Source organism: Chionomys nivalis, chromosome 2 (assembly GCF_950005125.1).
Source record: "Chionomys nivalis chromosome 2, mChiNiv1.1, whole genome shotgun sequence".
NCBI classification, from domain to species: Eukaryota; Metazoa; Chordata; class Mammalia; order Rodentia; family Cricetidae; genus Chionomys; species Chionomys nivalis.
In genome coordinates, this window is record NC_080087.1 from 66,910,655 (window position 1) to 66,934,487 (window position 23,833).

General features: G+C 39.1%; 2 pseudogenes; one reads left to right on the forward strand and one right to left on the reverse strand.

Annotated features, from left to right (window-relative positions):
• On the reverse strand, nt 1-20,327 carry LOC130865057 (zinc finger protein 54-like; annotated as a pseudogene).
• LOC130867938 (zinc finger protein 54-like) overlaps nt 17,398-23,833 on the forward strand; it is a 41,066-nt pseudogene continuing 34,630 nt past the window's right edge.

Sequence of the window (23,833 nt, forward strand, 5' to 3'; positions counted from 1 at the left end):
CTCACAGTTGTCTGGATGTTTCAGGGCATCTGATGACCCTTCAGGCCTTCTCCTGCACCAGGCATACATGTAGTGCACAGTAAAACAATGGGCAAAGCACACATAACATGAAAAGAAAAAAGCTTTTACCACAGTAACATGAGAGAATTTATTTCGGTATAAACTGTGATATTTTCCAAGATTTACGCCTCATTAAAAGCTTTCACAACTTTCTTATATTTCTGTTTCTATTGTGTATACTGCTGTGATTTATAAGCAGAGAATACTGGAAATTGCTATGTTCCCTTACTTACAATGGCATATTTTTCTCCAGTATGAATTTTCTGTTTCCTAAGACCTGTAATATGTACATAGGATGTGTCAGTCTTTGCATTTGTACAGTTTCTTTCCAGTATGAATTTTCTGATGTCTTCGAAGATTTTAGCAACTACTAAAAGATTTATTACATTCCTGACAACTGTAAGGTCTCTCTCCAGTGTGAACTCTCTGATGTCTTTTAAGATCTGTACATGTGGTAAAGGACTTGTCACATTCCTGACAACTATAAGGTCTCTCTCCAGTATGAAGTCTTTGATGTCTTCTAAGATGTGAGCGAGTGATAAAGGACTTGTCACATTCCTTACATCTATAAGGTCTTTCTCCAGTATGAACTCTCTGATGTAATCTAAGATTTTCATTATGGATAAATGATTTACCACAGTCTTTGCATTTATGACGTTTCTCTCCAGTATGAATTTGCTGATGTTTTCTTAAACCATTAGAATGGACAAAAGACTTGTCACATTCCTGACAACTGTAAGGTCTCTCTCCAGTATGAACTCTTTGATGTATTCTGAGATTTGACATGTGGGTAAAGGATTTGTCACATTTCAGACATTTGTAAGGTCTCTCTCCAGTATGAACACTCTGATGTTTTCTGAGACCTCCAATATGGATAAAGGATATGCCACAGTCTTTGCATTTAGGAAGTTTCTCTTCAATATGCATTTTCTGATGTGCTATAAGATATGAGTGTAAAGGACTTGTCACATTCCAAACATTTGTAAGGTTTCTCTCCAGTATGAATTTTCTGATGTCTTCTAAAGGTTGAGTCCCAGGTAAAGGATTTGTCACAGACCTCACATTTGTAAGGTTTTTCACCAGTATGGATCCTGTAATGCCTTTTAAGAAGTGATAATTCAAGAAAGGACTTACCACATTCTTTGCATTTGTGAAACTGCTCTAGAGAATGAGTTTTCTGATGCCTACTTAATGATGAATAGTGGAGAAAAGATTGGTCACATTCATTGCACTTGAAAAGCTTCTCTCCAGTATGGAGTCTGTAATGGCTTTTAAAGTGCAAAAGCTGATGAAAGACTTTGCCACATTCTTGACAACTATAGTGTCTCCTGGTAGCATGCATTTTGTGATGTTTCTTGAAAGTGGACCAGTGGGCAAAGGATCTGTCACATTCCTTACCTTTGTAAGGTTTCTGTCCAGTATGAAGTGTGTGATGTCTTTTAATCTGAGAAAACTGACGAAAGACCTTGCCATATTCTTGACAATAACGTTGCCACTGAGCAGCATGTATTTTCTGATGTTTCTTGAAAGTGGACCAGTGGGCCAAGGATTTATCACATTCCTTGCATTTGTAAAGGTTTTCTCCAGTATGCAAATTCTGATGTCTATGAAATGCTGACAAGTGATGAAATGACTTTCCATATTCTTTACATTTGTAAGGATTTTCACCAGCATGAAGTCTTTGATGTATTTTAAGCCTTGAACACAGGATAAAGGATTTTTCACAAATGATGCACTGGTACGGTTTCATTCTACTATGAAGTCTCTGGTGTACAGTGAGGTATGAGGCAGTCCTGAAGCATTTCTGGCACTTCTCACACTGGTGTGGTGTCTCTGCAATGATTGGTTGTTGCAAAAGACTGTATGCAGAGCTGAAATAGTTATCATACTCTGCCTGTTTGTGCTCTTTCTTTGCAGTGTAGAGTCTCTGATCTTGAGTAATGTTGAAATACAAATTTATAGATTTATCATAGTCTTTAGATTTGCAAGATTCTTCTCCAGTGTGCATGCTTTCATGTGTATCTAGGTTTGATGAGTCAACAGTGGCATCCCTGTTATTACTGCATGTGTAGTTATTAGAGTTTTCTGTAGTTTCACTTGTTCTATAAATTGCACATGTGGAGGGGTCATGAAGCACTTTTCCGAGCTCATTACACTGACAAGACTCTTTTACAGTCTTCACATGTTGATGGGCAGGATCAAATTTGCAGTAATTAAGTATAGCTCAGATTAAAAGGGCTTGCTCCAATAACAAACATGTGATAAATGACTGTCTCCCTAAATTCTCTTTTAACATAAGTGAATCTGGAACTACTTGGATTAGAGCTCCCAGTAATGAACATTTTCATTCACTGTAATTGTACGGATTCTCAGAAAAGCAGCATGACAGCCTTCAAAGGTCAGTGATTTACAACAGATATCTCATCTATATCCAAAATCTCTAAGTGGGAAAAGATGTTAAAAAAAATAATTGATGGCTGTGAATTAACCTTGGGGTAGAGCTCAATGGCTGATTATATATAGAATACATTTTTCTATCTTAAAATATTTCTTCTCAGAAACTGATGAAGAATTTAATCCAATCCCAGGTTCGCAGTGTTTATACTTACTAAATAATCGACAATGAAGAGTATTGTTCAGAAGACCCAAGTTCTTTAAAGATTGAAGTCTTACTTAAAAGCATCAAAGGGTTTATATTTCTCTCTATAAAAGCAAAGTAGATTCTTCTAAAGTAATGGGTATAAAGACAGTGTTCTGCCAGACATCAGAGATTCTAGATCATTTGAGGCAAGGCTGTCATGGGCAGCTATTGCTTATGTCTATCCTTCACTGTCTAAGTTCCAAACACGATTGTGCTTCTTAACATTCCTCATAGTGCTATGTTAATCTCAAGTCTAGTCTGTACACTGACTCCTGAGATTACTTCCCAGAAGGGTGTCTGTGCATTCTCCACTGAGAAGAAAGTGAAGGAAGTAATATGAAGACACACATGCAAGGAAGACAATTAAGGAATACGCCTACTTCATTGACTCACATTAGACTTAAAATTTTGTAAAATTATTCCATCTAATTTCAGCATAGTCACACAAAACTGCTTTTTGTACTAGTAGTAAGCCACCATAATTCAGGTGTAATAAGACACAACGCCTTCTAAACGGTAACCACAGACAGGATGCATCTGGGACCAGGACACTACACTAAATTAAATGACAAGGAATCCTTTCAAGAGGAATTGAACTTCGCAAAAACATTCTCAGCTCTTGTTTTCTCTTTCAATTGAAGCCATCACTGTTGTCTTGCTTATTCACTAGTCCACTCTAGTTTTGGCTACTGTCTCCTCTCCACATTCCATGGTAATTTCATTCTTTCTGGACAGGTGATGCTGCCTACCAGGTATACAAAAAATCCACAGGTTATTTCAGGCAGCTGATGACCCTTGATAAAATTTTTAGAAAGAATACATGAGTCTAACATGATACTGTACTCAGCACATGAAAACACAAAGCAGAGAAATTTTATCAGGATTTCTCTATTGATATTTCTTGTCAAATCCTTCAGTATATTTAGTATATTCAGTTCATATATCTTGAATGTGTCTCACAATTAAAACCATGTCACTTGGGCTAGAGGTTAACTCAGAGGTTAAGATTACTAGCTATGCTTATAGAGGTCCTAAGCTCAATTTCAAGCAATCACATGGTGGATCACAACCATCGGTAATGAGATCTGGTGCCCTTTCTGGGATCAAAGGGATAAGTGGAGGCATAACACTGTATACATAGTAAATAAACAAATATTTAAAAAACCATGTAAACTGCAATAATGGACACGGAGCTTTAAGATATGAGTTGAAAATATTATATGCTACTGAGTTTATGGCTGAATCTTGGAATCAAAATGGGTAGGTGACACCTCTGTAATAGAAAATGGAAAGAGAAAGCTAAACAGCATAAAAAATTTCTTTCCCACTACTAAACTTTGCCTTGTCTCCTGGTGGTGTTTCCAGGACAACTTAACAGATTTTACATCTTATGAAGTCAGAACAAACAAAACATGGAATTCAACAAGCAAAATGTTCTCACCCACAAAGACCAGGTTGTTGTAATTCTCCAACATTACATCAATGTACAAAGCCCTCTGAGAAGAATTCAGGCATTCCCACTCCTCTTTTGAGAAGTCACATCCCTAAATGTCAATAGACCCTGAAACAAAATAAGTATGGTTTGACCACATGCTACCTAGAAGTGCTTTCCTGGATATAAGGAGATGGAATGTAGATGAGAGAAGATAATTACTCAAAATATGATAGTCACATTCTATCATGAATGTTCTAACTCCATGACAACAGGATGAAATCATAGTCTTACAAGCCATATACATGAAACAAGAAATACATTTTAGGTCTGGACACAATTATCTGTCTGCCATGGATGCTGCATTTATGTCCCACAGGATCACAGTGCACATGTCTCAGAAGGAAAATTCATGGTGAGAAAATGTGCTTTAAATTCTGTACCTGAAGATAATGTTAAAACACTGACACCAATCAATCCTGTGTCTACTTGGGCCTTACATGACTCTATTCTAACAGACTCAGTTGGGATGTTTAAGCTCTAGGTATAGCCATACCATTAATTAGCAAAGGTGTAGGTATAGAAAACAGAATATATGACTGATTTTATAGACAAAGAAGTTTTTTTACACAGTAGCAAGGATTGTAACAACATTATATATACTTATATTAACAAGTAAGATAAGTAGTCTATAGAATTAATCTTATGATAATATTTGTGTCAATATGAACAGATAGAAAAATCTACATCAGCCTTATATGATTTAATTCAAAATTTCCCTAAGAATATGCATAAACCAACAGAGGCAAATATCAATTTCAGAATTTTGAGGAATATTTCTCTTCACTCCCAAAGAGTAATAAAAATTGAGAGAAGTCCAAAAAAAAAAAAAAACCCACATCAAATTGTTTAAGGTATAGCGAAGAGAATTTATGCCAGTCACACTTTGCATAAGGCTCAAAGAAAGAGTTCACCAAAAGTTAAATTAAATAAATACTGAGGAAATAAAACTGCAAATCAACAAAAGGGCAAATGAACTAAACAGACACTTTTCCAAGACCAAAGATGACTCAAATGGCCTAAAATATTGCAAAAGTGTTCAGAATCCTAAAAAGGGTACCATGGAAACACAAATTAAAACTACTCACAAATACTGCCTTACTCCAGGCAGAAATGGCTGTCGTCAACTAACCTGATAATACATGTTTGAAGGGCTAAGCAGAGAAAAGAAGCCTTATTCACTACTAAGGGTAAGAAGGGTGTAGTGGTATTTTATTTGTATTTTAATAAATAAAGCTTGCCTGAAGATCAGCATGCAGAGCTAAGCGACTAGAGGCCTGGCAGCAGTGGCACAGACCTTTAATTCCAGTATTTGGGAGTCATACGCCTCTAATCCCAGCACTAGGAAGGTGGAAACAGGAGCAATATGGCTGGGTGGAGAGAGAAATATAAGGCAGAAGGAGACAGAAGCTCATTTGAGTCTGAGGTTTGATAGAGACTGAAGCAGTGTGGAGATATAATCTGAGGGCAGGATTGCCCCTTCAGACTGAGCATAGGTCGAGGTAAAAAGAACTCTCTAGTACCAGTGCTCTGCTTCTCTGATCTTCAATATTAACTGCTATATCTAACTCTGGGTTCATACTATCAAAACCTACCAGAACGCATGCTACATCTGGCACCCAACTTTTGGGGAACAAAGTCACACACAAAAAAGACATTTGCCTGTGACTTTGCAGCAACCAGCATAGGCCGGAGCTACAGGAGGCCAGAGTCATGGCCCTACTGGATGGTTTTTCTTTCTTCTCTCCTGGTGAGCTTTCCCTGGACCCCTTTCTGGGCTGCTTTTAATGTTCTATGTAGCAGCAGTAAGCCTCACATCTTCATTGTCATTGGTGGCAAATTTGGAGAGAAAATTGGAGAATTACGTAAAAAAAGAGTTTTTTTCCCATGTTAAAAAAATGGGAAACACAATTATGATGGAGAGAGTTAGGTGTCTGAATGATAACACAATGTATGATTTAAAAATAGAACAATTAAATGAAGGGAGAATCAGCCAAGACTGGCATACTCTTAATATCGTTTTGATAATCCTTGTTGTCATTTTGATAATTCTTGGTTTATCTCTTAAAAAGTTGTTTGGTATGAGTAACAAGATACAGGTTTTAAAAAACTTAATGAAACAGATCATAGAGATATTCAATTCCAGAGAAATTTAAAGAAGAACCAATTTTAGCATTACTTAATAAGGTTACAGAGGAACAACCTAAAGTTTTCAAACAACCAACCTGAATATATCCACTAACCTTATAGGAATTGCCAAATGATAGAGGCTCTTTAAGAGCTGACTGGACTCTTGTGGACTCTTTAAGGAGATTCTACAAAGCAACAGTCTCATATGGCATGCATTCACCTTTTGTGAAGCAAACATTAACCTTGTGGTCAACTTGTAATAGAATTATCCCTAAAGACTGAATAGATTTAGTTACAACAGATTTGGAGGCTGGTCCACAATTACAATGAAGGATGTGGATCAAAGAAGAAGCTAAAGCCATTGAACATGGAGTAGAGCTAGAGGTACAGAAGTCTTCGAAGATCAACTTCTTGGAGAAGGAGATTATGCTAATATAGAAAAGCAGTCCCTACATGATGGTCACATCCTGATTCAAGCCATGCAGCATCTTTGAATGCTTGGGACAGAACTGAAGAAGTAGGAAAGAAGATTGAATTATTTACAAAAGTCATATAGAACTCAAAGCTTCATGGATTTCTTACATGGATTGACATCAGCAGTAAATAGAATGATATCAAATTCAGAAGCTAGACAAGTAAGAATTGAAACTCCGGCTTTTGTAAATGCTAATTTTTTAATGCAAAAGAATAATTAGGCCAGTAAGGCAAGATCAGTGTCCTTGGAGGAATGGACCCAAGATACAATCAATATTGAATCTCATGACCATAGTGTTTGGATAGGACGTGATTTCCAGAGGTTTGAGGGAAAATTGAAATGTCAAGTTTATCAGTTGTGGCAGAAAAGGGGACTGTAAACAGGACATTCTTAGAAACAATTTTTTTATAAGAATAATCCAAACTGAATGTCCCTCCCATCTGGATTATGCAGAAGGTATAGCAAAGGCAGGTATTCGACTAATGAATGCAAATCAACAAGGGACTTCGAGGTAACCATTTGCCATTGGAAAACTCCTGAGTAACTTCTCACAGGCCCCTATGCCAAATCTGACTCAATCTCTTCCTGTCATCATAGAGGAAACTCCTTCCCAGTGCAATTAAAGAGCCTAATGCCTATTGGAAGTTACCATAGGGCTCATAATAATAAAACAGCTACAGAATAGAGAACAAAAAATTTAGAAGAAACCATAAAGTAAGTATTTTAGCAAACTTCTATGAGTGAACTAAGACCAAAATTAAGAATACACATAAATGATGTCGTCATTGAAGGTCTGGTAGACAGAGGTACTAATAAATCTCAGCCTGCTAAGAGATATCAAGAGAAGGTTCTCCAAGGGGGAATGTTAAATAGTCCCATCCTGTTCCAATGTTTTCTGTGGCAGCCACTGGAAATGATACATGAGCAATTTCCTAAATCTATAGTTTACAATTATAGGGATGACATTTTACTATCTAATTCAAATGTAGATACTTCAGAAAGAATATTTAAAGAAGTAAAGAATATTTTGCCTTGTTCTGGATTACAAATAGCTCCTGAAAAAATACAAAGAGGAGATTCTATTAATTATTTAGGGTATAAAATAGATTCATAGAAAATTAGACCACAAAACATGCAAATGAGAAGAGATCAATTGCAAACTCTAAATGATTTTCAAAGATTACTAGGAGACATGTCCTATCTAGGGACCACTATTGGTATAAAAACTGATGAACTGAGTAATTTAGTCAAAACCTTAGATAGTGACAAGAACTTAAATATTCCCAGGAAATTATCAGCTGAAGCTGAGAGCAAACTGACCTTGGTAGAAAAGAAACGACAAAAGGCATAATATGTGGATCATGTGGATTTGAAAATTAACTTCATTCTGGTCATATTACCCTGCAAGCACTCTCCTACAGGAATTTTAATGCAGAGGGAAGATATTATCTTAGAATGGATCTTTTCCCCACATAAGTCAAGTAAACAGTAAAAACTTATGTGGAAAAAAAATCTCTGAGTAAATTCTAAAAGGGAAATTGAGAGTTTATCAATCAGTAGGAATAGACCCAGTAGAAATTGTAGTACCATTCATTGATGATGAAACTGACAAATTATGGCCAGAAAGTGAACCCTGGCAAAGAGCTTGTGGTAATTTTTTTGGGAGATATTAACAACCACTATTCCCAAAGCAAGAAAATTCAGCTTGTAAAGATAACTAGCTGGATCTTTTCTCATTTTGTATGGGAAACACCAATATCTATAGCCCTAACATTCCATACTAATGCAAATAAATCAGGAAAGGCAGATTACAAATCAGAAAATTTAAGTAAAGTGGGTCTAAGTCATTATAATTCTGTCCCAAAGTCAAAACTGCATGCCATTCTCATGGTATTAATAGATTTTTTAAAAAATATTTATTTATTATGTATACAATATTCTGTCTGTATATAGGCCAGAAGAGGGCACCAGACCTCATTACAGATGGTTGTGATCCACCATGTGGTTGCTGGGAATTGAACTCAGGACCTTTGGAAGAGCAGGTAATGCTCTTAATCTCTGAGTCATCTCTCCAGCCCGTATTAATGAATTATTAAGGAACCTTTCAACACAGCAAATTGCAATATGCAGAAACAATTGTGAATTTATACCAGGTGATAAATAACTGACTTTATTTATTCAGCTGGAAGATATAATCAGGAATAAGAATCGTCCTATATTCATAACACATATCTGATCCCATATAGGTCCCAGGTCCTCTAGCACAAGGTAATGCAGATTGATCAAACATTGATTGGAAACGTGCTGGAGGTCTCAGAATTTCATAAAAATTACATCAATAGAAAAGGTTTTTTTATAAAACTTTCCCATCATATGGCACAAGCTAAAGAAATTATAAGAAAATGTTCGAGATAGTATTTTTGTACATCCAAACACCACTACATGCAGGACTTAATCCAAATGGTACTCAAAGGAATGAAATCTGGCAGATGAATGTGTCCCAATTTGTAAAATGTGGAAAACTAAAATATGTACACCACATCATTGATACCAATTCAGGTTTTAAGTGTGCAAGTGCTTTGAGTTCAGCAAAAGCTGATTTGGTAATCACACATTTGCTAGAAGTTATGACCATTATGGGTATACCTGTACAAATTAAGACATATAACACTCCAGCATATGTCTCCAAGAAAATTAAACACTTTCTTGCTTCATATAATATAAATCATATTACAGGTATAATACATAATACTATAGACCAGGCAGTTACAGAGAGTTCAAATCAAACTCTAAAGGATATAAAAATTAAGCAGAAATGGATGACAAAGACCCCTAGATATAGGCCACATAATGTTTTCTTAACTTTGAATTTTCTAAATGTTAATGAGAAAGGAACAGCGGTGGAGAGACATTGGATAATAGAAAACATTATGGAATTAAATTGGCCAGCATGCTTTAAAGATGTGTTGACCATAGAATGGAAACCAGGACATGTGTTAGCTTGGGAAGAGATTTTGCTTGTTTACACAGGAAAAGAAAATCCATGATACCATCAAAATTGATAAAGGCTTGAATTAAAGAAGAGAGACCTCTTAATTAGAAGAGATGATAGTTTAACAAATAGCGTAGTTGTTTAACCTAAACTAACTTATAAAACTCACAAATGCTTTTCATTTGATCAGATATAACTTGCCAAGATGGAACCTCCCCAAAAATAGGGTTGGTGAAGGGTTTTGTTTCTTTCTTTTCAGGAGAATAAAGGCATTCAGGAATCTAAGGAATCTGAAAACCACTGGACAAATGAGATATGTGAAGAAAAAGGACAAATCATCCCCCACAAAATGTCCTCAGAATAAGAGTAATTGGGCAGTCATCACCCAGACTCAGAGGAAGCAAGATAAGAATGCCTCACTGATAAAGGTACCAAGCCACGTGGCTGACACAGACAAGAATTATGGGCTAATAACTGGAACACATGGACCTGTCTGTTCTAGGTAATGCACACAGATGGTTGAAAAGTCCAGCCTCACCAGCGATGGTGGCACACACCTTTAATCCCAGCACTCAAGAGGCACAGGCAGGTGATACATTCAGACATTAACAAGCAAGAGTACAGAGAGTTGTCTCCTCGATGTTTCTGTTCATCTGGCTCCCTCTGGAGATAGCCAATGTGGCCACATTTCCTGTATCTTATTTTATGCACAGATTTATCTTACAATGAAAGTTAAGCAGCAATGATAGGGGAACAAATGAGAGAGGGTGTATGTGGCCATGGAGAGCTGACATCCTGAAGACCCTAGAGAACAGCAGGGAACCTGCACACCCAGAGGCATAGAGATCATTGACATTATGACTTCAACACTGCTGGAGCCCCAGGAAAAAGACTTCCTATTGTTTTCTTTCTATGACATCCTTCCTGAGACTGGGAGAATTACAAGCTAAGAATGTCAAGATAATGTGCAGGTTTCTAGTGAGGGTCTCTTCAGCTTCAGTGCAGAGTGGAAAGAGGAAGGGCAGCTGGGATTGCTCCATGATAGCCCATAGTCTGCTCAAAGAACCTGCAATCCACAGGAAGCATTACTCCTCTTAGTGATCTAATCCCCTCATGATGGTATCACCACCTTCAGCACTGTCACAAGCAAATGGCAGACTGGTTTGGAAAAGGACACACTATATTTAAAGCATAACATCCCACCCTTGCCTCCTCACAGTGTAAAATACTCCATCCCCAAATCTTTTTTTTGTTTTGTTTTGTTTTGTTTTGTTTTGTTTTGTTTTGTTTTTTGAGACAGGGTTTCTCTGTGGCTTTGGAGCCTGTCCTGGAACTAGCTCTTGTAGACCAGGCTGGTCTCGAACTCACAGAGATTCACCTGCCTCTGCCTCCCAAGTGCTGGGATTAAAGGCGTGCGCCACCACCGCCCGGCTCTCCATCCCCAAATCTTAACTTGTTCCAAAGTCCATCCCAAAAGTCTTACTTTGTGCTGGCACCATCAAAAAAGCCCAAAGTCCCATTTACCAGTCTGTGAAATCAAAGTAAGTTCTCTACATCCAAATACAATGTCAAGACCAACATAAGATAGATATACTCCTGTTCCAAAAGGTGACATAGACACAGGCCAGGTGTGCAACAGGTGGATCATAATATTAGTTCTCTCTTAATTTTTTCCAATAATCTCCAAACTGATTCCTACAATAGCTACTATATTAACTTGCACTCTCCTGTAGCATGAGTTCTAATAGGACTTAATAAAAATGCACAGTCAGCTATAGGGGTTAATGCTGATGATCAGAGAAGTAGAATGCCAATGTCTAGAGAGTTCTTTAATCCCTACTAATGCTCAGACTGAAGGGGCAATCCTATCCTCAGACTGCATCTACAGATTGCTCCTGTCTCCAGCAAACCTCAGACTGCATTGAACTTGTCTTCTCCCACCTTATATTCTTCTCTCTGCTCAGCCAGTGGTGGGATTAAAGGTTTGTGACTCCCGAATACTGAGATTAAAGGTGCGTACCACCGCTGGCTGGCCTCTAGTGGCTTAACTGTGCACTCTGATCTTCAGGCAAGTATTATTGTTAAAATATAAATAAAATACCATGAAATTTCCTTTTTAAATCTAAAATAAAATAGAAGGCTATAGCTAATATAAGAAAACCTTTATACAGTAAGTACAATAACTATATATAATATATAAAGGGTATAAGTACATCTACAATGTCTAGTCCATTTGCATTTGACAAATTCAGACGAAATACTCCATTATCTATCCCATCTTTATAAGTCCAAAGTTTTATACCTAATTTAATTTTTATCATAACTTGTATTACTATCCAAAACTGTATTTTAATGTCTCTCAACCTTATACACTTTACACCTCTTTTCTGCATCTGGTAAACAAGGAAAACTATAACTATTTAGTGTTCTACTGCCTCAGAGAACAGAGAAGAAAATAATATTAACTGAGTAAGAGGAAGTACACACAAGCACCTTCCAAAGAAATGCTGAGAAATGGCAAACAGCTGGCTACCTGGACAGTCACACATGGTTCCTATGCAATGGTGGGTCATCATCTTCATCCTAAAGGCCTAGAATATTCCACAAACTTTTCTATAAAGCAGGACTTTTGAAGGACTGTTCCACCTTGTCTTGATAAAGTTTTGAAGTCACTCTGTTTTGTGTCCTGCTTGTCCAATTTGAACAGCATATTGTCAGCAGTCAAGGCAAGGACACTTTCTTGTCTAGTGGCTTACTTTTGCCACAAGAAAGTAACTCCATTTTGGAGTGTTTTTTGCATGCCTCTGCATGTTCTCTGAAGTAGATTGGTACTGCCGGGATCCGACATGTCTCATTGTCATATAAAAAAGAACTTGCATAACATGGAGAAAAGAGAAGAGAAAAGGTGAAGAACAGGGACTGAATGCAGTTAATGAAGAGCAGTTATGAAATAGGATATAAAGCTAAGTGCTTTTCTAGTTCTAGTTCTGTCAAAAGTTTTTGGGGGTTTGGTGGTTGATAAGAAAATCAAAATATATTCAATTATAAAAATGTAAGATCCCACATGAGGCTCCAGAGCATCTGTCTCCTATGGCAACTGTAACTCAGTGTAAAAGTACACCGAGATGTAGAGTCTTTGAGTCTGCTTTTTATCAGTGTGGGATTTTTGTAGTTTGTCCATTTGCAGAATTGTTCATAATAAAAATGTGAAGAATTATCAGAAGCAGAAAACTAAAGGCTTTTAATATATCAACCTATAACATATTTAGATAAAGAAAGAGAAGCACCACTGACCTGTGACAGATTTGCTGGAGAATCCATCATTTCTACAGTTTCTCTTCTCGAGTTTCTCTTTTAGACACAAAGAATGAATGGCTTGCTTCCCTTTCAAAACAAGGGGCCAAAAAGGAAGAGTTACAATCAATACTGAAAGCTGCTAGAGAGCAATGCCAAGCAACAGAATTCTACCAGGTGTCTAGTCAACGATCCCAAAGACAGGAGGGCATGAAAAGACATGTGGAGCTTGAAGAGAAATCACCACCAAGCATATTGTTGCACAAAGAAAACTACTCTTAAAATTGATGGAGATAGTCGAGTGGTGTTGGCACACGCCTTTAATCCCAGCACTCAGGTGGCAAAGGCAGGCAGATCTCTGTGAGTCCGAGGCCAGCCTAGTCTACAAGAGCTAGTTCCAGGACAGGCTCCAAAGCTACAAAGAAACCCTGTCTCGAAAAACTAAAAAAAAAAAAAAAAAAAAAAAAAAAAAAAGATAAAGACATAAGTGCATTTTAAGATAGTCACCCATTACCACAATTGATTTAACTAAAGAGGCACAGCAGATAATAAATTACAGGAAAAATTAATACAAGAGAGTCAGAGGAATCATTCATAAGATCACAAAAAATAATGAAGTTCATGTGAAGACTAGAGACATACAGGAGAGATGGGATGCAGTCATCCACGAGCAAGGTAGCAAGCCACTATTTCTCAAAAAGAAGGAAGAAGAATACTACTAATAATCCAATCAGCAACAACATAAAAGCAAATGATAGGAAATAAAAAAGGCCATGAACAAAAAATTCAGTATATGACCCAGCTGGTCCATTCCTTGCCATAAACTCAAAGTACTTGACATCCTACTTCACAATACTTGCTTACCCACATCATTACTGCTCTACTCACAATAGCTACAAAATGGAAACAACCTAAACTTCAAATGACAAATAGTGAATGTGTGGTACACATATAGTATGGAATTCTATTCAGCTATAAAGAAAATAAAAATCATGAGCTTTGCAGGTAGACTTAGGAAAGAGCATATTGAGTGACGTAACCCAAACCCAGAAAGATAAACATTGCATGATCTCTCTCATAGGAAATTCCTAGCTCCAAATATTTAGATGTGAGTCCACAACCTGGAGTGACTGCAGTAACCAGGAAAGAAAAAAGAGATTACAGTGAGATGTAGGGAAGCAATAGAGACAGGAATGACGGGGCACCAGTGATCTGAAGGGGGAAATGGAAAACGGGGGAAGGGATTTTGATGTGGGAGTGATCTCTTTCTAATCTGTTGCTTTCATTGGTTAATTAATAAAGAAACTGCTTTGGCCCATTTGATAGGCCAACCCTTAGGTGGGTGGAGTAGACAGAACAGAATGCTGGGAGAAAGAAGCTGAGTCAGGGAGTCGCCATGATTCTCCCTCTCCAGACAGACGCAGGTTAAGATCTCCCTGGTAAGCTACCTCATGGGGCTACACAGAATATCAGAAATGGGTTAGATCAATATGTAAGAGCTAGCCAATAAGAGGCTAGAACTAATGGGCCAAGCAGTGTTTAAAAGAATACAGTTTCCATGTAATTATTTTGGGGCATAAGCCATGCGGGCGGCCAGGTGCCGGGGACGCAGCCCTGCCGCTCTTATTACAACAGAGTGGCACCCAACGTGCTAATGAACTCCACGTAAAACCTGAGAGGGCTTAAAAAGGAGAGAGAGAGAATTCAAGACAGTTTTTTGCTGTTTGTGGGTTGCGTGCCGCAAAGAAATTGTCCTGACTCAGCAGCAGGAAAAAAACTGGCTGTTTTAAAATGCCAGCTTTCTGCACTGTGCCACCATTGCGATCTCTGTCTGGTTCCTGCTGGAGACAGAGCTTTTGAATGGAGCATTTGGAGTAAAGTGCTATGGCTTGCTTGATGGCAATGTGGACTGCTGTGTGCCTGGAACTGTATGTGGCTCAGGGGCACCAAATGGCTCTGAGGCAGGAGCAGCTCAGCTCCGCCATGCTGAACTGTGCTGATCTCAGGCAGGAACTACCATAATTACCATAATAACAGCGCAGTTAAGGTTTCGACTGGGCAGTACACACACACAGGCGGTACCGTATTATCTGTACATGGTGCAACCTAAGTTTTTAATAAGTGCTTAACATTTTAAGAAATGCTTCTGGATAATAAAAAATTACAGATTCACAATAGAACTGATTCAGACACTGTTGGATGAATGTACGTAGGCTTGAGAGAGAGAAAAATATATATATAAAGAATAAAGTTAATGTCCTAAAAAAAGGGTAAAGTCTTTAAAGAGACAGAGTACAGATAGTTATAGATTAAAAGAAATAAAGAAAAATAAGCCACATAAAAATGGAAAATTCACAGAGAGTCTGGATTCTTTGTATTATTGTGTTTTCTTTAAAATTTTTTACTGTAAAGGAGCTAAGTGCAGAGAGACATTTCATTATATGGGCTGCCAAGCAGAACCAGAATGGATATCATAAGGGTATTATGATTTCAGAATTTGGGTCTAAGGATATGATGCTTTGGAGAGGGTCTTCTTTTGTTTTCACAGAGGACGAGACCCTGTTGATTGTTTCTATCCCAATATGGTATGATAGACCACGCCCTCCTGAAAGGTTGCCATGAACACCTTCAGAAAATTATTTCACTCAACTGCTGACTGAGATGAACCTAGCAGACAGGTTACACCATGAAAGATCTAAATACAGCACCCCCATTCAGCAGGAAGCAGTTTGGAGAGAAAAACTGCGCCCATGTTCCCAAATATTGCTTATAAATGTTCTTTTACATTTAAAGGGGGATATGATATAGATATGAATAATTTGCATTGGTGTGGATTTTAAGGTCAATTTTGTTATATGTATATGCATATTTCTAATCTTGATTAAGGTATTGTGATTGTATAGTTCATTTAAAAATGTAATGTATATAGGTTGTTAATGGATAATTATCAATAATTGTCAAGCTTTTAGTCATGTTAGTTAGATTTTCTAGATGTACATAGATATATTTCAGCTAGATAGGCATTCTTCATATCTTTCAAAGACTGCAGAATATGGCATTTAATGTTTTTAATAACTTAGGGCTTTTCATGACAATGAGACACGTCTGCTCCTGGCAGCACCAATCTACTTCAAGAGGAAGATGGGCACTGAAGAGGCTCCTTAAGGAGTTTGATAGCCATTTGGGCAAGAAACTGCTCTGGCCTGGACTGTTGCATAAACTGGACATGGAGAACCCACAGAAAGAGGACTGCTGAACTTGCCTAAAGGTGAGATGGTTTTTCGGGGTTCCTGACTCATGAAAAGAGTCTGCGAGACATTCTGCAGGACACAGCAGAAAATGACTGAACTGTCGTTGAAATTTCCTGCTTCATGGAAATGTCTGCTGAATACTATGGGCCTAAAGGCCGAAGACGGATGCCCCAACGCTACAAAAGAACTTTGGGTGACTGTCCAGGCAGCAAGATGTCTCTGTCATTTCTAGAGTTTTGGACTTCTTGTTTACTTAGGTAATATTATATCCTTCTGGAGTCTTTGATGGAGTTGAAGAATGGTTAGTTATAGTTTTTCTTAGTTATGATAAAAGATAAAGTAGATATAAATATTGTAACTGTAATTATTGCTTGATAACTGTTTTGTTATATGTAATTTTACTATGTTAAAATGAAAACCTTTTTGTTTAAACAGAAAAAGGGGAAATGATGTGGGAGTGATCTCTTTCTAATCTGTTGCTTTCATTGGTTAATTAATAAAGAAACTGCTTTGGCTCATTTGATAGGCCAACCCTTAGGTGGATGGAGTAGACAGAACAGAATGCTGGGAGAAAGAAGCTGAGTCAGGGAGTCGCCATGATTCTCCCACTCCAGACAGACGCAGGTTAAGATCTCCCTGGTAAGCCACCTCATGGGGTTACACAGAATATCAGAAATGGGTTAGATCAATATGTAAGAGCTAGCCAATAAGAGGCTAGAACTAATGGGCCAAGCAGTGTTTAAAAGAATACAGTTTCCGTGTAATTATTTTGGGTAAAGCTAGCCGGGTGGCGAGACGCAGCCCAGCCCGCCACTCCATATTACAACAGGATTTAATTATGGAGAAGGGATAACCATAAACACAGAAGAAGGAAGGTAAAATAACAGTAAGGGTGTCTGGAAAATTCATAAGGAATCCAAGTATTCCTAGACTATTATCCATCCACCAAGAATGCCTATAATATATATAATTCTCTGTAAGCATATACATTTTGAGTATAAATGAAAATTTCTCAACTGCACTGATGATGCTCCTCACAAGAGTCATAGAATTTCTAACAAGATGACCAACACCAGGTGTAAGAAGTCTACTTTGAAGTTGTTGGTCACAGTTGTCCAAGAGACTTCCACACATTACAGTGATTTCCTCTTGCCCATGGTTGTCTCCCAGATGCAGAAGATGAAACCTAGTGCTGTAGAAGTCACACATTTCAGACGCAAATCCTAGACAATTCCAGATGGAACTGACCCTAAAGCCTCTTCCCTGGGGTCTAGCTTTCATGATATAAGAAGGCAACAAGTATCCTTCCAAAAAAGGGAGCCAACCAACATTTCTACCCAGCTATGACACCTATGGATCACAACAATGATCTGCACTTCATGATAGCCTAAAGGTGCAAGAGTGGCACTTGTACCTTCAAGGTAACCAACAGCTTCTAATTGGATTAAGACCTTCTCAACAGGAGGGAAATCATGCCTGGTATTGGAAACCTAGCCTGTTTCCCCAGGGCTAGTAAAGTTTGGGTCTTGGAGGAGAACCTATAACTAGTACTTTATTAAATCAGCCTAAGTCCTTACTGTATTCTAAATACTTATGCTAATTTCCAACATACAATAGGAGACAGTCTAGATGGAGTGTAGCAGGCTGTAAATGTACTTCCTGATTCTTATCAAAACTCTGATGGCATCATTTTCAAGAATGGAAATAAAACTACTAAAACGTAGAAAATGTCCCAGAATATCAAAGCTCTAAAATTCTGAAAACAAAAAGAAACCCTAAAGGTATTAACTATTTTTTTATCATCTTTATAATATATAAAAGCCAAGAAATGAAAATGATTTAATAATGGTATGAAAACATGTTCAGTGATGTGAATGAATAAGAACTGCATCACTTACATGCAGACAAATAAAACTTTATTTGACCACATTGTCAGTTCTTCTGTGGAAAGCCATATTGTGCCCACACTGGGATAATCCCGAGATTTTTCTCAGTCAAATTGTCACTAGAATTATTTCAAGTGAAACAGAATGTGACAAAATTGATTTCCTATTCCACTTCCATGTTCACTTGATCCCTTTTCCTCTCCTTCACCAATCCCTCCACCGTACCTGCATCCTTAGCTGCTGTCTCCTCTTCTTCCAGGCCCTTTGTTCTGCTGCACAGGTGAGCAGGTCTGGGTGATCAAAGAGCCCTGCACATGAGAGATTGTTCAGGAAGCCCCTGGATTTCTAATACTGTACTGTGCCTAGTAGATGAAGAGGAAACAAAATGCAGGATTATACAAGTGATTCCCCAACTGTCCTCCAGTTGTCAGAATACAGAAAACAAATAGAAAGAAAACATTTTTAATTATCATAACTTGAATCCCACTTTCAATCACAGCCCAATCAAAACCGGGGGGTAGAATGATTGGAAAGAGGAATATAATATATAGTGAGCTTCTGAACTGATCATGGACCAATAATGATGAAGTCTTACACTTCTCAAAAGGACACACATGAAGAAGAGAGAACATTTCAAGACAATTTGTTTTTTCCTTTAGGAATTTCACTTTATTCTTTGGGATGTGAGACTCATTCAAACAAAGCTCACACACTTGCAGATTCGTTTGTTAAGAAATCCTGAGGAGGAGCAACAGAGATTGCAAGCAAATAATTCTCACCCACAGAGATCAGACTGCTGCAATTCTGCAACATCCAGTGCCAACACAAAGCCCTCAGGGCCCAGGGACCAGTCATTGCCCCTCCTCCTGGGAGAAGTCCACAGTCACACCACCAGCTGCCAACAGAGCACACAGGAACAAACAGTTTGAATCATCCTGTTGGTGCACACCTTTGATCCTAGCACTTGGAAGAAACAGGTAAGTGGAACTCTGAGTTTTTCAGTCCAGCCCGGTCTACACAGTGAGTTTGGGCCTTCTGAGTGTTGGGATTAAAGGTGTGCCAATAGGCCTGATAAAGACACTTTTCAGAATGCTGTATTTACACGCGAGTGTGTAGCATGATTAATAAAAATCCGGAGACAGAAACGGGTTCAAACTGAAGGTCAAAGAAGCAAAAAAGCCAGCCACTGGCTCTTACCTCTACCTCAGTCCAAAATGGCGATCCTTCCTCCAGGAATCTCAGAATGCAGCCCTGTGTGAGAACTGTCTCCTCCTGTTTTATATTCCTCTCCAGTGCTGCGATTAAGGGATTGCACTACCACTGCCTGGTTTCTATGGCAAACTAGTGTGGCTACTGGGATTAGAGGTGTGTATCATCACTACCTGGTCTGTAAGAATAATTAGTGTGGCTGTTTTATTCTGAACGTCAGGCAAGCTTTATTTATTAAAATACAAATGAAATATCACTACACCAGTGTGCATATGTCTCAGACGGAAAATTAATGGTGGATAAAAGTTTGCTTTTAAATGTTAATGTTTACAAGTATACTGTGGAACTAGCACAAAATATATTTTTAGATTCAGAGAAATTTGCCGGTGTTCCTTTCAAGACTATTATCTAAAAGCTCTCGCCAAATCCAAGTCTCCAGGTAAATGTGGCACTCTCTTGAAGAGAAGTTAGTATGGATGACTGTAAATTTCAAGAGCTTTGTGGTTTCCACCACAGCAAAGAGAATCGTGCTTACAAATATCAACAAATAAATTCAAATACTCGATTAGATTATTTTTACAAGAATATTTTGGCAATCAGAAGATGAGTTGAAAAAAAAAACGGGCTTATTCCATATGATCTAAAATACACCAAGAGAAGAAGGCATTCACAGCAGAATTTCAGAGCCGGCTTCCTTATGAACAGCACAGAAACTGCTCGCACCCCTGGTCCCTTCCCTCCTGGGTCCCAGCCCCGCAGCTCCTCCGACCTGGCAGGTTCCAGGGCCGCCGGGCTGCGGTTCCCGCCACTGCCCTGCAGACTGCTGACTTTCCCAGGTCGCGCTGTGCGGAGACTTCGACTCCGGAGTTTTCAAGTCCCCGCGACAACCGCCTTGTCTTCCGCTCACATTACGTGACTCCCCGAGTCCAACGGGGAATGGTGGGATTTCCTGCAACTTTGCCAAATTCCGTGGATCCGCTCTTCCTGAACCCTCCCACTTAAAATCCACTTCCGGTTACGTAGCCGCTGCAAAACGCCTATATTAGTGGTTCTTTTTCGTGACTAATTTCACAAATCCAGCTCGCCGGTTCTTTTCCCTAAACTCCAGTGCCCAGGAAGGTGTTCCGGCCTCCTTGGGGCCGGTCCCACTCTGTCTCAGGCTGCCTTCCACCCAGCTCCAGCTGTCAGGATGCCCTGCACCCGCTCTTCACAGCGTCCCCACATGCTTGCTGCCAGCCTAAAGCAGATCTGAATCTAAGAGGACGCAGCACCCGGATATCTGAATCTTCAGATAAAAGATAGGCAGCCTAATCTCGAGTTAACTACCAGCCTCCCGGCTACATACGTACACCAAAGGATAAGAGACTAAATTCGGATGCCAGCGCCCAATCGCTAACACAAACATGACAAGACAAAACCAAATACTGCAATTTTGCTTTGGAGAGACGTTTCAGGAACTTGGGAAAGACATTTCAGGAACTTGGATTTTGGAAAGAATTGGGCTTCTCAAGAAGTCCGCCCATTGCTAACAGCCCATTGCGGAGTTCATCCTGCACAGTATTGTTCTTACCACTAGATGGTGGTCTTGTCGTTATACTCACTCAGAAGCATGCTAAAGATATTTTTATATAAAATACAGGAAAAGGCTTTTTTAAAAAAATGCAGTGGTGAATACAGAGACTCTTGAATGTTCCATATGCGGAAAATAAGTAAGGGATGTGGTCCCGTCCCTAAAAAGCGGCAGTGATACCATCCTGTCTAAGGCTCTGGGAATACTGAGAAAAAGGAGGAGGAAGGAGAATAAGAAGGGGAAGAGGGGGAAGAGCTAAGGCATGCCATGCTCTAGACTCCATACAGCTGTTGTAATCAGTAAGAACAGCAACTGTACGTACCTGCATTGACCTCACCCTAGCACAATCAGTCTAGAAAAGAGAAAGGCTCACAAGTCCCACCCCTTACCTCTCAAAAGTTGGCGATGGATTGTTTGTAGGAAAAGAATCACCGCCTTTGATTGTAGTCCTCCACTGAGCCCAGGAGGAGCCAACCCATAGGTTCAAACACACCGTCCCACAGATGGCTTTGGCCAATCTCAGTTGGTCTCAAAACTAAATGAATGCAGATGAACACAATAGACATTTAATGGAATTGTGGACTAGGATAGTTGAGAGGTAGAAAGTGAGTATGGACAGTATTTGAAGCACACACACACACATATACACACACTGACATACAGAGTGTATGTGTGAGTGTGTGTTAATTGTTGTTATACCTCTTGATAAAAAAATTGAAGAAAACACAAATATCTGTACAAATTCATTCTGAGAAAAATACAATGGAAACACTAATGCCAACGTCAGTGTTCCCTTCTGTCACTGGTCACATGGCCTTAACAAGCATTTTAAACTACCTTCCACTTCTACCTATTGTGTGTTTCCTCCAGGTCTTGAATCCATTCCTGGAAAGTGACCCATTCCTTCGTTCCTGATGGGTCTGTGCCCTTTATCATCCTTTCTGGATTAGGCTGTTGTAGTTTCCCATTGATTTTAATCACAGGATATGGTAGCACAGAGAGAAACCATAAAGGAGCTCCTGCACTGCAGAGGTTATCCTTCTTGCTGCATTGTGTCCAGGCACTCCAATATCCCCATGGTAATGTGGATCAATCACCTCTCCTAACACTGTTAGGAGTTGTTAGTTGTTGTTGGCAGAGTTTCACTGTCTCAACAGCTATGCCCAAATAAACACAAACTGGCTTAATATTAATTATAAATGCTTGGCCAAAACCTCAGTCTTGTTACTAGCTAATGCTTACATTTTAAATTAACCCATCTTTCTTATTCATGCTCTGCCACATGGCTTGGTGCCGTTTCTCAGTATAGCAAGTTCATCTTCTCTCAACATCTACTTGTGATTCCAAAAGACTCCTCTCCCCCAACCCCAAGTCCTGCCTTAATTCTACCCATCCAGCTATTGGGCAGGCAGCTTCTTTATTTCTTTTTTTAATTTAAATTTTTTTTCATTTTGTAAACCAACCCCAGTTTCCCCTCCCTCTTCTTCTCCCACATCCCCCAGTTTTCTTTCTTCCCACCCCCAGATTCACTCCTCAGAGAATGTAAGGCCTTCTTTGCGGAGTCAACAAAGGTGGCATACCAAGTTGAGGCAGGACCAAGCCCCTTCCCCACTGTATCAATACTGAGCAAGGAATGCCACCATAAAGAATGGGCTCCAAAAAGCCAGTTCATGCACCCAGGATAGGTCCTAAGCCCAAAACCAGGGCCCCCCAAACAGATCAAGCCACATAACTGTCACCCACATTCAGAGGACCTAGTTCAGTCCCATGCAGGTTCCCCAGGTGTCAGTCTGTAGTCTGTGAGCTCTTAATAGCTCAGGTCAGCTGTCTCTTTGGTTTACCATTCATGCTCTTGACCCAACTTGTTCAGATGATCCCTCCTCTTTCTTCAGGTGAATTGCAGGCACTCAGTCCAGCGCTTGGCTGTGGGTCACAGCATCTACTTCCATAAGTTACTTGATGTAGGTTCTATGATGACAATTAACTAATCATATTAAAGTGGCAAGGCCCATTTAGGCAGCCACTCCACTATTGCTAGGAATTTTAAATGGATTAATCCTTGAGGATTCCTGGGAATTTATCTAGCACCAGGTTTCTCCCTAACTCCATAATGGATCCCCTATATCAAGATATCTCTTTCATTACTCTCCCTCTCTGTCCCTCTGCCAAATCATCCTTCTTGTTCCCTCATATGCTCATCCCCCTTCTCCTCCCTTCTACCCTCCTTCCAGTTTGCCCAGGAGATCTTAACTATTTTCCCTTCCCAGCCACAAGGGAACTTCACAGCCATGCCCCCTCTGATACATAAGGTGCCTCCTTGCCAGATCTACTGGTTTCTTGTGACTCTCTGAAAATTCATGTTTGATACCACTGTTACCATCTAAGAGATTGTTAATTTGTCTGTATGCCTATATAAGTTGAAAAGTTTGTGGTGATCACCTCTTTTATGCCTTATGCCTGATACCCTTATGCCCTCTTTTTACCCTTATGCCTTACCCTTATAGCTGATGCTTTGCCCTTATACTTCAAACCTTATGTCCCTATACTTCTTTTTTCCTTCTTTTATTGTCCCTAAGAAATAAAGATACATGCAGGAAAAATGTGCCTAAGTCAGTCAGTTTGTTGTACCTCAAAGATCTCATTCTCAAGCTAGTTTTCCCTTGTCATAGAAGTCCTGTTCCAAACCCTAAGGGAATGCTAAGGCTGGTACTCAGTAGCTCCCAATACACACTGCTCTGGATAATAGAAGAGCAATAGAAGAGGGAACATGAACAATAAGGTTTTTATTTTGCCAAACTCCTATGAATGACCAAAGACCAAAATTAAAAATTCA